Source organism: Giraffa tippelskirchi, chromosome 11 (genome assembly GCF_054371585.1).
Source record: "Giraffa tippelskirchi isolate mGirTip1 chromosome 11, T2T-mGirTip1v1.2.pri, whole genome shotgun sequence".
In the NCBI taxonomy this organism is placed as follows: domain Eukaryota; kingdom Metazoa; phylum Chordata; class Mammalia; order Artiodactyla; family Giraffidae; genus Giraffa; species Giraffa tippelskirchi.
This window is the reverse complement of record NC_137285.1, coordinates 3820636-3837148: the sequence shown is the minus strand read 5'-3', so window position 1 is coordinate 3837148 and position 16513 is coordinate 3820636. Positions and strand designations below refer to the sequence as shown.

General features: G+C 38.7%; 1 protein-coding gene across 50 annotated transcripts in view; it reads left to right on the top strand.

Annotated features, from left to right (window-relative positions):
* MTMR3 (myotubularin related protein 3) overlaps positions 1-16513 on the top strand; it is a 124873-nt gene that overhangs the window by 45349 nt on the left and 63011 nt on the right. For 5 of the 50 annotated variants that reach the window (XM_081542623.1, XM_081542612.1, XM_081542600.1 and 2 more), the window contains exon 2: positions 7617-7715. The exons of the other annotated variants lie outside the window; for them this stretch is intronic. The gene's annotated coding sequence lies outside the window, so the exon portion shown is untranslated. The remainder of the gene's footprint in view (positions 1-7616; positions 7716-16513) is intronic. 50 annotated transcript variants of the gene reach the window in all.

Genomic DNA, 16513 nt, shown 5'->3' with positions numbered 1-16513 from the left:
TATCTGCTTTTAAACTTTATTTAAATGGAATCTTATAGTATTCTTTTGTAACTTGCTGCTTTGAGTCAACATAATACTTTTGAGTTCATCTGTATTGTTGGGAATATCAGGAATTCATTTATGAAGTGAAGTAAGGTTGCTCAGTCGTGGCCGACTCATTGCGACCCCATGGACTGTAGCCTACCAGGCTCCTCCGACCGTGGGGTTTTCTAGGCAAGAATACTGGAGTAGGTTGCCATTACCTTCTCCAGGAGATCTTCCTGACCCAGGGATTGAACCCGGGTCTCCCGCATTGTAGGCAGACGCTTTACCGTCTGAGCCACCAGGGAAGTTTAAAACTCATTTATTGCTGAGTAGTATTCCAGCAGTATTTCTATTCCAGTCAAAATATACCACAGTATATTTGATGACCTGTTACTGAACACAGTTGTGCATTCTTTCCAGTTTGGGGCTATTGTGAGTAAAGTTCCTTTGGACATCTGTGTCCAAGCCTTTCTGTGATCACGTGTTTTTCACTTCTCTTGGGTTAATACCAAGGAGTGAAATTGTTGGGCCATAGGATAAATGTACGTTTAACTTAATAAGCAGTTGCCAAACTGTTCTCCAAAGTGGTAATGCCAGTTTACATTTCCATGAGCTGTGTATGAGTTCCGGTTACCCAACATTCTAGCCAGCATTTGCTCTTGTCAGTCTCTTTGGTTACTCTGCTGGGTGTGAGAGATTATCTCATTGTGGTGTTTTTATGTGTTTTTTGTGGATGACTGACGATGCACATTTTTATATGTGTTTACTGGCCTTTTATATATCTCTTGTGAAATTTCTGTTAAAATCTTTAACACATTGAAACTTTTTTTCTATTACTAATTTGTTAATCTTTTGAACACGTTTTAATTTTTAAAAATTTTTATATTTTGGCCACAGTGAGCGTTATGCAGGATGTTGCTTCCCTGACCGGGGATCGAATCCATGCCCTTTGATTGGGATTGTATTGGATTATCAGTTCAGACTGAGAGAACTGATAATGCAGGCTTTGTGATTTATTTTGGTCTTCTTTACTGTCTGTCACTACTTCCTTATAACACACATCTTTGTTGGATTTAGTCCTGAGTGCTTGATATGGTTTGATGTTATTTACATACATTATCTCTTTAATTTCCCCCCATTTTATATAAATTTTTCTTTCAGTCTTGCTAAATCTTTGTAATCCTATGCTTTATATACTTCTACATCAAACTTTAGGTTCATATAATATAGAATCATTGTTTTCTTAACTTGAACATATTATCTTTATGAAAGGTTCTATTTCTAGTAATGCTTCTTTGCTTAAGTGAAAGTTGCTCAGTTGTGTCTGACTCTTTGTGACCCCATGGACTATACAGTCCATGGAATTCTCCAGCCAGAATACTGGAGTGGGTTGCCATTCCCTTCTCCAGGGGATCTTCCCAACCCAGGGATTGAACCCAGGTCTCCCGCATTGCAGGTGGATTCTTTACCAGCTGAGCCACCAGGGAAGCCCAAGAATACTGGAGTGGGTAGCCTATCCATTCTCCAGGGGATCTTCCCTACCCAGGAATTGAACCAGGGTCTCCTCGATTGCAGGTGGATTCTTTACCAACTGAGCTACCAAGGAAGCCCCCTTTCCTTAATGTCTACTTTTCTTTGTATAAGTATAGCCAAACCCAGTTTTCCCTTTGTAGTACTTGCTTGACATCTTTCTTCATAATCTGTTTTCCAAATTTTTTGTTTCCTTAAATTTTCAGTTGTGTGTTTCTAACAGCATGTAGTTGAATTTTTTTTTATTTTTTTTTATTTTTGGCTGTGCTCTGTGGCTTGCAGGATCTTAGTTCTCCAACCAGGGATTGAACACAGGCCACTGAAGTGAAGGTGCTTAGTGCTAACCACTATACTACCAGGGAATTCTCTTGAGTTGGAATTTTAAATTTGGGGGCTGCTGAGTTGATATAACTCAGTCACTCTTCAGTTTCATTAAATTACCCCCAGGGCAGATGCCAACCCAGATATCGAACTCGACTCTGAATCTCAGTCTTCTTTTATGTCTCAGGGAATTTGATTTTGATAATAGCTCATCGTCTGTTTAGGTCTTTGCTTTTAAGAGAATTTTAAATATCCAGCTTTTTAAGTTGTCTTCAGTATGACTGGTGATTTGAATTATTGGGTGTTGTTGGAAGTGTTTTAACCTTTGAGTTTTCTGCTTAGGATTCTATGATAAAATTTTGTCTGTTCTCCTTCTTCCCAGCTAAAAATTAGAATTAAATAGGTAGACTTTAGTGAGGGTTGCCTTGGGTTATGGAATTGGGGTTAGGGATGCAATGTGAATCAGTGTGTTAGAGGTGAAGATATAAGTGTAAAATACTATGTGAAATTTGTCAGTCACATGCGTTTCTGTGACTTCACCCTGGGATGACAGCTGTTTGAACTTACCTGGCGCGGCTCCCGTTAGAGTCTCACAGTGAGCTGCAGGGAGGCTTGAAGCATCGAATAATGGGTGCAGGAGGGAGTTCTCTGGCGGTACAGTGGTTAGGACTTGGCAGTTTCACTGTTGAGGGCCTGCGTTGGATCCCTCGTCGGGAAACTACAGATCCCGCAAGCGGTGCGGCACAGCCAGTAAATAGATACATAAATTTTAAAAAAATGGATGAAAGAGAAACATGCAACAGTGTTGGAATGAAAACCAGGGATGAAGGATCCTCAACAAACTTTGAAGCTCCTTGAAACTGCCATTTCATCCCAGTGTGATAATCTGAAATATTTTATAATGTATTTTTAAAATCTTAGCTCTGTTCAAGGTTGGATGAAAATGCAAGATGAATTAGAATTCTAAAGAAATCTTGAGTGACTCTTGGGTCTACCCACTGGGTGACAAAAGGAATATTTTAAAAACAGGCTGCCGAAACATTAGGATGAAAAGAATTTAGAAAAAAATTTCTAACTGATTTGAATGTATGGGAAAGGTTAAAATCAGAGATGTACTAGATAAACTAGGGGTTAACATATTTTTCATTGGGAGGAGGACATGATTAACCTAAATTTATGCATAAGTATCATGGTACAAAGATCACTTGATTCTTTTTTTAATACACATTATCCCCTGGAGCCCTGTTTTCTTTCTCTCATCTCCTGCCTCCATTCCTCCTTTTTCTTCTTGCTTGACTGATTCAGACACTGCTGGGGTGTTGCAAACGGGTGTTCAGACCTCAGTGGCTTGATGTTAAGTCCAACGAGATTAACGAGTTCTGTTTTTTCTTTATACTTTTTTCTAAGTAAACATTTACTCTGTTTCTTTTCCCTCGTTCCATCTCTAGGCCTCTGGGAGTTGATACCCCTCAATAGTCCTCACAGTCCAAATGCTCTGTGTTGCTGTTGTTGTGAGTCACTCAGCCGTGTCCGACTCTCTGTGACCCCATGGGCTGTAGCCCGCCAGGTTCCCCTGTCCATGGAATTCTCCAGGCCAGAATACTGGAGTGGGTAACCTTTCCCTTCTCTAGGGGATCTTCCCCAACCCAGGGTTTGAACCCAGGTCTCCCACATTGCAAATGGATTCTTTACCAGCTGAGCCACCAGGGAAGTAAGTCTATATAAATGCTTTATCACAGAGCATAAAAATTGGCTGTAATTGCCATTATTAATTGGTATAGTTCTGATTTAAGCTTTTCTCACTTTCGAAATGTTTACTTTTCTCTCAGTTGCAATGAATGAAGTGTAAATTGTTCTCATTGCTGAAGTCACTGCTGTCTTGGATTTATATTAAACAGATCTATATTAAATGAGTTCTGTATGAATTTATTTCTGGAAATCAATTAAGTATTAATTTAAGAAAATACTTGACTTTTAATGTTCATAAAGTTGAATGTTTTACTTATTTTTTGAAGCTGTAACTTGAGTATAGTAGAATTTGTGCAAAACTTTAAAACTAAATTTTAAGTATACAGTATCTAACAGCATTATTTGTTCAGTTGATTCAGGAAATAGTAAACAGGATGATTTATATTTGAGTTAAAGTAATGCCCTAAATTGTGTAAAAAAACAAAACAAAACAAAAAAACAAGCAAACCCTGATCTACATTATTTCGTGATGCTTTTGCTAAGAAAATCAGGCTGAATGTTTGAATCATCTGATTTTGTTATTTAGGACTTTGGGTTGCTGGTAATAGAAACTGAATTAAAGCTTAAATAACCAAAAAGAAAAGGATGGCTTTATTGGCAGAATCCTGGAGCGGCTCACCTGATTGAACTGTGGGAGGCAGCTTGGGGCCTCTGAGAGCTGGGGGTTGGGGTAGGGTGTCTAAGGTACTCCAGCTTCGCACCTCTGTAGGCACTGGTGTGATTCTCCCCGGTTTCTCCTGGCTCATGGCTGCATAGTCCAAAGTCTCTTGTTAGCTGTCTCAGTAATATTTTCCATGGTACCCGCCCATTGGCCAAAAAAACAGCTCCATTTGTTAAGTAGTTAGGACCAAACAACCTAAGTATTTATTTCCTGACAGTTTAGTTATTTGAAATTCATGCAGTTTGAAGGAGAATATTTTGATTTTCCGTGTATGTGGCTGTTGGATACTGCACAGATTCTCAAGCCTTAGAATCAGGTCAGACATTATACCTCTATTTCTTGTTCCGCACTGATTGTTACATGGTGCTTGCTTTTTATCATAGCTGCTAAATCTCCTGCTTCTTAAAGAAATGATGTCACTGAAAGGAATGTTTTGTGAGTTAATGTTGAAATTTTGAATGACCTCAGATAGTCATTTGTGTGGTCTACTAGATGTCAGTTATTGCTGTTTCCCTTAAAAACTCAAGACAGTCCTTACTGTTTTGAACTCACTGTGGTAGGTCCAGGGTGACTCGGTGAACTGATTGTCATTGAAGAGGATTCTCATTGGTTTCCCCTTGGATCATGTAATTGACGGAATAGGCTGTGACTCAGTTAACCTGGGTTACTCACCCAACTCCTGTGCTTAGAAGGGCATAATATTCCATTGTATGAATACTTATGGAATAAGTTTACTTATTTCCAATTGTTTAAAAGTTGTAAACAGGGCATAAATGAACATCTTGTATATCTTTGACTGTTTCTATAGCATGTGGATTCTGTTAAGTCTCACCTAACACTTGAAAAAAGTTTTTATGAAGTTAAAAACATGATTATTTGTGCTTTAAAATTATCTGGGTAATTGAGGATCAGAGACCTAAATGTGAGAGCTAGAACTATGACACTCTTAGAAGAAAACACAGGCAAAAAATTTCATGACATTGCATTTGGTGCTGATTTCTTTGGTATGACATCAAAAACACAGGCAGCAAAAGAAAGAAATAGAAAACACAATCAGAGTGAAAGACAACCCAAAGAATTAGAGAAAATATTTGTAAATTATGTCTCATAAAGGATTAATATCTAGATTATATAGAGGATCACAACACCATAAAACAACGCACCTGAAAATGGGCAAAGGATTTGAATAGACGTTTTTCCAAACAGGTTACATGGTTGCCCAGTAAGCACATGAAAAGAGATGAGTATAATTGATCGTTAGGGGAGTGCAAATCAAAACCTCGAGAAACCACTTCATACCCATTATTAGGATAGCTGTCATCAAAAATTGAAACAGTACTGATGCTGCTGCTGCTGCTGCTGCTAAGTCGCTTTAGTCGTGTCCGACTCTGTGCGACCCCATAGACGGCAGCCCACCAAGCTCCACCATCTCTGGGATTCCCCAGGCAAGAATACTGGAGTGGGTTGCCATTTCCTTCTCCAGTGCGTGAAAGTGAAAAGTGAAAGTGAAGTCGCTCAGTCGTGTCCGACTCTTTGAGACCCCATGGACTGCAGCCTACCAGGCTCCTCCGTACATGGGATTTTCCAGGCAAGAGTGCTGGAGTGGGGTGCCATTGCCTTCTCCAAGTATTGATGAAGGTATGGAGAAATTAGAATCCTGGTTCATTGCTGATGGGAATGTGAAATGGTATAGCTGCTGTGGAAAACAATCGGGTGGGTCCTTAAAAAATTAAACAGAATTATCATATGATCCAACAATTCCATTCCTTAGGTATCTACCCAAAAGAAGTTAAGTCAGGGACTCTTAACAGATACTTGTACATCAGTGTTCATAGCACTATTCATAGCAGCTAAAAGGTAGCGACAGTCCAGATGTTCATCAGTAGATGAGTGTATAAACAGAACGTGGTGTGTATAGTGCCTGACAGAGGAAAGTGCTCAATATAAGTTAGCTGCTAATAAAACAAGCTTAACAGCTGCCACGATTGACTCATTAATGTGAGATTGTGTTTTGTTTGAGAGTATTTTCTCTCCTTGTTCTTTCTGTCACTTAAATTATTTTTTAAAAAAGTTGGACTTAATTGTTCCAGGTAGAATGCCAAACAGTATTTCTATATTTTTTGACTCTGTAGAGTCAGTTGTTCATGTGGGTACTGTACTGTTGAGGATCTTTGCCAATTATTAGAAAGCATTAAATGTATATGATTGGAAAAATTATCTTGGCTTCAAATTGGAAGAAACAGCTTTATAATCTCACCTTTGTCAAGAAAAAGTTGAGAAAAGGAAAGGGAAGGAGTCCAATTTGGGGGGTAGAAGCAAAATTATTACACAGAGAATGGAACATGAAAAGGATGCATTAGGAGTGGCTTGATCAAAGAGTCCTACTTTTACAGTATTATCAATGATACCTCAAACCTCTTTAGGAAGATTATTTGTGCTTTAAGAAGAGAAATTTCATTGATGGATCAGAACATTTTGAGCAGCTCTTGAGGAACTTGCCTCTGTGTATTTGAGAGAATGAGGGAGAAAGAGGAGGAGGAGGGTGAGCAAATTGGGAGAGGGAAAGAAGTAGACGTAGGCAAAAGAGAATAAATGTTAAATCATGTATACTTGGAAAAATGCAATGAAAGTTTAGTGGTTTGGATTACTAGTGAAGCTCTAGGGATCTGGTTGGTGGAGAAAGGGCCAGTCTGGGTATAGGAAGTAACATAAACAATGCAAGGAATTTGCAATGAACATAGAATGTCCTAGAGGGGAAGAATAGGATGTTCATTTGGGGGAGACCTTGTCGTTAAGAAGGAAGATCCTCATTTTGGGGAGGCCTTGTTGAGAGGTATGCACTAGATCTTGACAAGTACTGTGAGAGTATCCTGAGAGTTGAGAATGTATGGAGAAAAACGGTTAATATTGCTTGGCTCAGTCAGTTATTTCTTCTTGGTTAGCCTCAAGTGCCTACAACTAAAATTTTTGCTTCAGCAAAATCACATTACTTTTTTAAAAAAATTTTGGACTTAGAGAGTTTATAATGAATAATAGAAACTTACATCTGTCAGTCCCAGGGGTTTCTTCTTTATGAAGAAAGGCAGGTAGGAATGTTGAATTTATCGTAAGAACTAGAATTAGAGGTTTTTAAATGGGCATGGGTGTGCTTGAAACATTTATTCAGTAGGTAGGTAATAGAAGATTTTGGTTAATTTCTTGTGTTGACTTAAGTTGTGCTTTTTTTTTTTAATCCAGAAAGTAGTCATTAAGCATCTTTCTTGTCCTCATCAGAATTCGTATACATTGAACACTGATTAGAAAACTGATTGATGTTATCTCCATTTTACAGATGAGGAGACTGAGTGAACTTCCTAAAGTGATTCAAATAGATTTGGAGCCAAAATTCACATCCAAAATGGTCTGATTCCAGAACCTGTGTTCTTACCTGGTAATCTATATTGTAATGCATCTTGTTAACAGGTTGTGTAAGGCCCTTGAGTTCAGATGTTGAGTAGGAAAATTACCTATGTAGATAATCATGCTGCTAAGTCGCTTCAGTCGTGTCCCGACTCTTCTCGACCCCACAGACCGCAGCCTACCAGGCTCCTCCATCCATGGGATTTTCCAGGCAGGAGTACTGGAGTGGGGTGCCACTGCCTTCTCTGTCTACTTTTTGACTTTAGAGGAAAATGTTTTTTCTCCCTATATATATTTCAGTGGCAGTTAACATGTTTCCCTGTGTTTACATGAAATAAATGTTACTAGTTTAAAAGGGTGGGTAGTTTTCTGGGCATCTATTGAATTGTATTGGTCTTAAAAGGATTCTTAAGATGGTGTTCTGGTCTTTTGGCTATTTAATAATTGAGGAGTACTGCTTCAAATGAGTGGGTGTTTGAGCTCACCATTTTAAATAGAGCCCACGTTGTCGTGTGCGGTTGGTTATGAGAGGTTATTCGGGTCTTCACTGGCTTGTTTTCAAAAATATGAGTAGCCCCCTGCCTAATTGCCAGAATATCCCTTGTAGCTCAGATGATAAAGAATCCGCCTGCAATACGGGAGACTTGGGTTCGATCCCTGGGTTGGGAAGATCCCCTGGAGGAGGGCATGGCAAGCCACTCCAGTATTCCTGCCTGGAGAATCCCCATGGACAGAGGAGCCTGGTGAGCTCCAGTCCATGGGGTCGCAAAGAGTTGGACACACTGAGGGAGTAAGCACAGCACACATATTTTAACTAGACCAGGGTAAGAGTGGATTCTTCTTGGTGCACATATAGCCTCTATTCTTGGAATTCTGTGTCTCTTCTCTGAATGTGCCTGTTGGCTATCTAGAGTTGGACAGTTTATAATTGAGATGACAGCAGTTAAAATTAAAATCTGTTTCTTCTCTTTATTGTTAAGTTGTATGCTTAAAGGATGGATTTGCATTTTCATTCAGCTTTCTGGTCCTTGTCCATTTTGTTGCCCATTACTCTGCATAAAGCTAAGTAGAGGGAATCAGAACTTTTCTGAAGAATCTGTTTGTAGATGGAGAGAGGACCATTAATATTGCTATATATTATTGATAAACTGATAAGCAGTATACAGATTAGCTAGGTTTGGAATGCTGATAGCTATTTTTTGAGTGTAGTTTAATTCCAAATTTTTCTAGAATTGGTGTTAAACATCTCAAGTACCTAGGCCTAATAGGAAAATCATGTCATTTATACATGGGTGAACTCTTGACTTCCTATGGTAAGTTGACCTCCAAACGAAGTTGTTGTCTTTCTAGAAAAGAAGCCTCTTATCCAGCATGACGGCAGAGGATTGGTGTGAAAAGGGTGGGGTTTGGAGAGGGTTCTTGCCCTTTTAGGGCAGGGTCCAGAAGCAAAGCATATTGGAATGAACAATGTGAATTTGCAGATTTCAAAATGACATTGGTAGTTGAATTTTGCATAATATTTTAGGTGCCTTTAACAAAAGTAAGTTTTTGTTCTTTGCTACCTATCTCATGATTAGTGGTCTTTTTCTGTTGGAGTACATAAGAAATTGGAGCTCATAATTTAAGCCTTATTAAAAAAGCTTTTGAGAACCTATTGTAAAACTGCTCATCTTCGTAGGTAGGGGTTGGTCATTTTGGTGTTTTGTCCAAGAAAATGCAGTTACAATTTTATTCTTTGACTTGTAGGAGGCATGGTCGGAGTCTGCAGGCTCTGTTGAGATAATCATATGATGTTTTAAGAGGGGCAGAAGTCATTATAAGGTTATAATTAGGAAATTTTAAGTTTCCATGAGGATGTATGAATTTCCTGACTAGGAGTCTTTTTTAAAAAATAGAACATTTGTCCTATGATTGCCCACGAGAACTTCAGTTTGGGACAGTGTAGGGAGAAAGAGGGGCTGGGGGAAACAAAATTACTTCTTTCCTCTTCATGAAAAGTTAGCTGAGAGCCAGTGGCAGGACATAAATGAGTGGGCAGGAGTTTACCTTCTCTTTAATTTCCCAAAGGCGGGCCTTGGAACTAGTCAAAGAAACAAAAGTCCAGAAACATTTTTCCAACACCGGAGCTGATCTTTCTGATCTTTCCATAGCAGTTATAAATACTGAACTACCCCTGGCACTTAGATAAAGTGGTCTTTCTTGGCTTTTAATTAATTTCTAGTGATTTGAATGCCTGGATTTTCTCTGTCAATAACCAAGACTTAAGTATTTGTTTTCTCATAGTTTGTTTTTTCTTTCTTAGGTGTTAGGGAACATCTCGCCATTTACCATGGTGAACCTAAATGTTGCCTCACAAAGCTAAATTTAAAATTCTTAATTTCGGTAGTAAAATAATACCTGCCTTGTGACTTTTGGTGGAAGATATAGAGTCAGAAAATAACATTACAAATTACTCATAGAAATTTATAATCCTATTAATAATTTAATATATCTGAATTAGTATGAAGTTGATGTTTTCTTTATAGAAGTGATTATAGAGCAAGTCAAAACATTTAAAAAACTCTTCAAGTTATTTTTACCTTTTTTAGTAGATTGTATTGTATCTTCAGTTTTAATCTTTTCTGGTCACCAGGAGAAAATGTCTTCATTTAACTTTTCAGGTCTACTGTTTCCTTCTACTTTTCTTCATATTCATTGTATTAATTTTTGAGAGTTTGATATTGAAACTCAGACTAAAAATCTTCTACTTAAAAATAATTGTAATAGTGGAACTATATGTAACTTTGTTCTGTATTTTCCAAGTTTCCTGTAAATGTGTTATCATACTTGCATAATTTAAAAAATAAAAAAGAGGAAAAAAATGTCTTCACCAAGACATCATGTATGAATTTAAAAAAGACATCATGTATGATTTATGCTTCCCCTCCTCCTATCTTTTGTGTAAGGAGTAAGTTTAAAAGGGAAACACTTGTAAGAAATAAGTGATTTTAAAAGTACAAATCAAATTTGCTAAAGTTGGTTTGATCACAGTTGATGTTTCTGAGAAGTTGGTCAGGTCTTCCTTTTGCCTTCTTGAGATGTGAAAAGCAAACAGGTGCATCTGAAATGCAGTCAGATCTTAATATCTAAAAACACGAGAGCACAGTTTCTCTGCCTTTGATGTCTCACATTTTGGGGTCTCGTTTGGAAAAAGCAGCTGTCAGTGTTTCAGTCACTTAAGTGAGACAAATGATCTTAAGTATTGATCAGTAATTGAAATTCTGTCTGTTGCAGCACCTCTTTTAAGGAATGTATTCAGAACTTTTCCATATTAAAAAAACCCCAAAAAACAAAACTGATAGAATGAACCACACTCTTGTACTACTAATATAGTCACAGAATTATACAAGATTGATATTTGGTTATTATCTATTGAAGCAGAACTTGTTAGAGTGAACATTGCCATAAATATTGCTGGTTCAAGAGACTTATTGCTCTTTGATGCAGAAATTAGATTATAACATGGAGTTCATCTGACCATTTCTGGACAACTTACTGGATTTTTGTTTTTCAAGAAGATGGTTTTTTGCTTAGGAAATGATAATGTTTTAACTGCTTATCTGTATCCTACAGCTGGCAAAGGAATGCATACTCTCATCGTGAATTTGTGTCTGGATCCCTGAAAACACACAGACCTTAATGTTTTTGCAAGAGGTGGAAAAGACACGTAGCATCTTTTAATTTTTTTTTTAAGTAAATTAATCTCATTTGGAAGTGTCACTGTGCCAGGACACTGACTCAGTTTTACATTTGGTTTTTTTTTTTACTTTTTTTTTTTTTAAAACATGATCCTTATAAGTAGGGGGGAAAAGTCCAACTGAGAGCATTCAGCTATGGCTTTTGAACTGTTTCTTGGTTTTTATTTTCATTTATAGTTGACTTCAACAAAAGTTTTAGAAAGCTTGAGGTTTGGGATATTTTACGGGGAGTAAGACCAAACCACAGTAGTTTTACTCAGCTGATAAGTTTTGGGATTTGCTAGTGATTAAATCATCTCCTCACCATGGAATAATCTCCCCAACATGCCATGGAATCCTAGTTTGGGAAGGTCATGTCACCCATCAGATATCCAAAAAGTTACCAGGCATAAATGAGGAAACACTGAGAAACTGAAAAGCTTGCCCAAAGTGGTAGCAGTTGTAAAGTCACTTCTTAAAAATTACCACCTCTTAATTACTTTCCCTCCACACTGAAGTACTGTCAGTGTTTCTTTCTATGCAGTACATGTGCAAGAAGAGCCATTTCTTTCACATACAGTGAAAATAAAAGATTCTTTTAAAATTACTCAATGTTGTCTTCTTAAAGTTTTGAACTCGCAATTATTCTTGCATTTGAAAGTGAGACAGGTCTGTGGGGGAAAAAAATGCTTCTTTTTTATCTTGAAGTTGAAACATACTGTAGCCCAGCAGTGCTTACGCATTCTTCCCCTGAATCCCATCCCCCCTGTTATAGGAGGGCTGACTGGAGTCTCTGAGTTTTCCTTGTGTATTTGGTTCAAATCCTCAAAGGTGATGCTGTGAAAGTGCTACACTCGATATGCCAGCAAATTTGGAAAACTCAGCAGCGGCCACAGGACTGGAAATGGTCAATTTTCGTTCCAATCCCAAAGAAAGGCAATGCCAAAGAATGCTCAAACTACCACACAATTGCACTCATCTCACATGCTAGTAAAGTAATGCTCAAAATTCTCCAAGCCAGGCTTCAGCAATACGTGAACCGTGAACTTCCAGATGTTCAAGCTGGTTTTAGAAAAGGCAGAGGAACCAGAGATCAAATTGCCAATATCCGCTGGATCATCGAAAAAGCAAGCGAGTTCCAGAAAAACATCTATTTCTGCTTTATTGACTATGCCAAAGCCTTTGACTGTGTGGATCACAATAAACTGTGGACAATTCTGAAAGAGATGGGAATACCAGACCATCTGACCTGTCTCTTGAGAAACCTGTATGCAGGTCAGGAAGCAACAGTTAGAACTGGACATGGAACAACAGACTGGTTCCAAATAGGAAAAGGAGTACGTCAAGGCTGTATATTGTCACCCTGCTTATTTAACTTATATGCAGAGTACGTCATGAGAAACGCTGGGCTGGAAGAAACACAAGCTGGAATCAAGATTGCCGGGAGAAATATCAATAACCTCAGATATGCGGATGACACTACCCTTATGGCAGAAAGTGAAGAAGAACTCAAGAGCCTCTTGATGAAGGTGAAGGAGGAGAGTGAAAAAGTTGGCTTAAAGCTCAACGTTCAGAAAACTAAGATCATGGCATCTGGTCCCATCACTCCATGGGAAATAGATGGGGAAACAGTGGAAACAGTGTCAGACTTTACTTTTTTGGGCTCCAGAATCACTGCTGATGGTGACTGCAGCCATGAAATTAAAAGACGCTTACTCCTTGGAAGGAAGGTTATGGCCAACCTAGATAGCATGTTTAAAAGCAGAGACATTACTTTGCCAACAAAAGTCTGTCTAGTCAAGGCTATGGTTTTTCCAGTGGTCATGTATGGATGTGAGAGTTGGGACGGTGAAGAAAGCTGAGCGCCGCAGAATTGATGCTTTTGAACTGTGGTGTTGGAGAAGACTCGTGAGAGTCCCTTGGACTGCAAGGAGATCCAATCAATCCATCCTAAAGGAGATCAATCCTGGGTGTTCATTGGAAGGACTGATGTTGAAGCTGAAGCTCCAATACTTTGGCCACCTCATGCGAAGGGTTGACTCATTGGAAAAGACCCTGATGCTGGGTAGGATTGGGGGCGGGAGGAGAAGGGGACGACAGAGGATGAGATGGTTGGATGGCATCACCGACTCGATGAACATGGGTTTGGGTAGACTCCGGGAGTTGGTGCTGGACAGAGAGGCCTGGCGTGCTGCAATTCATGGGGTTGCAGAGAATCGGACACGACTGAGCGACTGAACTGAACTGAATTGGTGTTTGTAGTTTAGATTCCCTTATTTTATTATAGAAATGGTCCGGATTGATGTGCCTCTTTGCCCTTGTTGAAGCTGATATAGTAGTGGCCCAGGATGATGACAGACTGTCCATGTAGGTGTCCATTCCTTGTTAGCCTTCTTGGGGCCTCCATGCCCTTCCTCTTAATCATTTTCTCATCATCTTCCTGAAGGACCTTGTGTACAGTAATATCTTGTATTTTAGTATTTAATAATCAAGGATGTCTATTTTTTGTTTAGTTTCCTCTTAAAATAGATAAAATTCTATCCGTAGTATATCATATGATTGTAAACAGTTTACCCTCTTACATCAGGTAACTTCAGAAAGTCCCTTCCCCGCCCTTTAACATTGTTCCCCAGATGGAACGTTAAAGTGAGTATCATTAACTCGGGCTCCACATTGCTGCCCAGGTTGTTCATCAGTGCTTAATGTGCTTAAGAATCCATGTTCTTAGACGCTTTAGGTTTTTGCTTAGATTTAACATAACCACTTTACATTCTACCTCTTCAAATGCATGACTGGTATCACGGGATACTGTCTGGCTCCATGGGACAGTAGCTTGTGGCACCAGAGAGCTTCCTTCAGACTTAATCTACACGCGGCCTTTATCTGTCAGATAGTTTGAAGAGCCATGGGCAGTTTTTAAAATTTGGTTGGCAGTGTTTCACAGTGGCATACTTGTTTCCAACTAAGGGGGTGTTTGGTTGTGGTACGAGGAGTCGCTGCTGGCTTTGAAGCAGACCTGCCTGAGCCTTTTGTTGAATTGTCCAGTTGTTTGGTCCATGTCTTGGAGCTTTATACCTCTGGAAGCTTTACACACTTTTATATTAATGGACTTCTCCTGTCTTTGACAGCATAAATTACCAAGTAATTTCTGAAACTATGTCAGATGATTCTTGTAGTAGACAGTAATTTCTTTGAAATAAATGGAACACCATCAATTCATTCTTACCCCTAGATTTGACTGTCTCCTGAATCTAATCCCATCTTACCCCTAATTACTGTCTGGACATACATTTACTTGTGAAGCCACCTTTAAAGCCAGTATATCGTATCTGGTGTTGCTTCCTTGGAAGCTGCCCTTCAATTCTTAACAAAACCATTCTTTTTCTACTTACCACAGGGCTTAGAATTTTGCAGTTATCTTTGCCAGCTTGTTCTGCCTCCTTTTCTCATTCCTAATTAATTACCAAGCTTAAGCAGTTAATGTTTTCCACTCACTTTGGTGGTGCCTCTGCATTTTTACTATCATTAAGATATTGGGCCCTTAGCAGTTCATACCTGGAAACATCGTAAGTGACTTTTCCCCTCCAATCCATCCTGCTTGCTGCTTTCTCATATGACACCTTTCGTGTTATTATTCTCCTGCTGATAAAACTTTTGGTTTTATGCCATCCAGTGAAATCTAGACTGCTTAGCCTCGCATTCAAGGCCCACAGTGTGTGCTGTCTTTTTAGTCTTATTTCCCTGAAGATGATTGGTATTTTAACCTACTCTCTGTTGCTCAAAAATGTGTTTTCTTCCCACTGTGGTATTAGTATCCATCCTCACTTGGCTTACCTCCCCCTTTTTCTTTTTATTTAAATTCCACCTAATCTGTAAGACTAAGTCAGTTCTCCACCTCCTGTGAAGCCTCCCTGGTTGTCTCTTTCTCTGAACTCTGAGCACTTGCATGTCATTGGAGTTACCCAGGAAGTATCAGAGTAGTACAAGGTTTACGATGAAATGTCTCATCGTTTCTTGCATTTAGTTCTTACGTGGAATGTGCCATCATATACTAATATATTGTCTTATCTGGTTGTTTTTTAACAGCTAAGGACAAAGAGACCCAGCATCTGTTCTTTTTGACATATGTTTTCTTATTATCCTAAATAAAGTTCATAGATGATACAGTGTACCTACAGACATAATTTTAAAAAATCAATAACAACTTTACTGTAGTATAAAGGAAAAATGAAATTAATTGTAATTTGTATTTCAGTTTTCAAATACTAAGCAAAAATTATGGTTTAGCAAGAAAAGTTCCTGCAGATTTAAAACCTTTAAACTTTACTGCTCTACTGTGTTGTACCTCATTAAGCAACAGAACCAGTATTGATGCTGATATGATTTGTGTCTCAAGCTGCAAATTATGAATAGCCTTAGTTCCCATATAGCATGTTGTTGATGTGGCCCAGCCTGAGTTATAAAATTTAAAAGTTACTTGGAGACAAAAATACTACTTGTAAAGTGGTTAGAACATTTTATAATTACATATTTAGCCTCCTCTTAGATGGTTCTTGTATAAAAAAGTGTTTTCAGATGTTATGGGAATAATGCAAAATGTTGACTGACTCCTTGATTTTAGGACTTCGATATTTTGTGCAGTCTTGTTCATATATGTGACTTTATGTCACAAACAGCTCAAAAGGATAAGTTGTCTGCAAATACTGAGAGAAGTCTTTACAAAGGAAATCCGCCTGCGATGTGGAAGACCTGGGTTTGAGTCCTAGATCGGAAGATTCCCCTGGAGGAGGAAATGGCCACTCACTCCATTATTGTTGGCCTGGGAAATCCCACGGACAGAGGAGCCTGGGGGGCTACAGTCCATAGGGTAGCTAGAGTCGGCCATGACTTAATGATTAAACAGTAGATTGACGAGGTCTTTTATCTCTGTAAGGGTCAGATTGTTGCCTCTTTGTGACAAGAGTTCTTTGTGTTTAGACTACACTTTCCCCTTCTGATCTTTTTTTCTTACACAAAAAAGATCCCTTGGTAGAAGCCAATAATGTGTACGAATTACCTTCAACTACCAAGTCCAAGTAGAGATCTCCTGTGATTTTCTTAGTTTTTGAAAGTA